This window comes from Sinocyclocheilus anshuiensis, unplaced genomic scaffold (genome assembly GCF_001515605.1).
Source record: "Sinocyclocheilus anshuiensis isolate Anshui unplaced genomic scaffold, SAMN03320099.WGS_v1.1 scaffold1185, whole genome shotgun sequence".
Lineage (NCBI taxonomy): Eukaryota > Metazoa > Chordata > Actinopteri > Cypriniformes > Cyprinidae > Sinocyclocheilus > Sinocyclocheilus anshuiensis.
The window spans coordinates 513,476-513,954 of NW_015548278.1; the positions used below are offsets into that span (position 1 = coordinate 513,476).

At 33.4% G+C, this 479-nt stretch overlaps 1 long non-coding RNA gene across 1 annotated transcript in view; it reads right to left on the bottom strand.

Moving 5' to 3' along the window:
• Window positions 1–479, bottom strand: part of LOC107655797 (uncharacterized) — a 10,597-nt gene that overhangs the window by 494 nt on the left and 9,624 nt on the right. The window lies entirely within an intron of this gene.

Below are 479 nucleotides of genomic sequence, written 5' to 3' on the forward strand. Positions count from 1 at the left end.
ATAATGTTTTGATTTGTCATGTGTATGTTCCTGTGTTTAGTTATCCTGAATGGATCCGTGCACTGTAGTAGATATATGCAGTCAGCAGGCGGTTGATTTAAGTTTTTTTTTTGGCACCTCCATGTGGTTCTGTTCGGTATCGCAACTTGACTTCTCTAAAATGTAAAAAAGCTATTTGCTGTTGCACTGTACGCATACTATACAATTCAGATTTTTTTTTGCATTTTTTTTCTTTCATATGTGCTTATATGAGCTCCTTATATCATTTGGTTCTTTGGTGTCCTTTTGGAGTGTCTTTCTGGAGTTCTTTTGGAGTCCTTTTTTGGAAAGACATCTACATTTATCTTGAAAAAAGCTTGCAGAAAATACAGATTTTTGAGAATCACCCTTCAATCTTTTGGCTTACTTTACTGAATATAGCAAATTATAACAACATAACCATTTGAAACAAGATAAATGGTCTATGCTTAATTTCATGA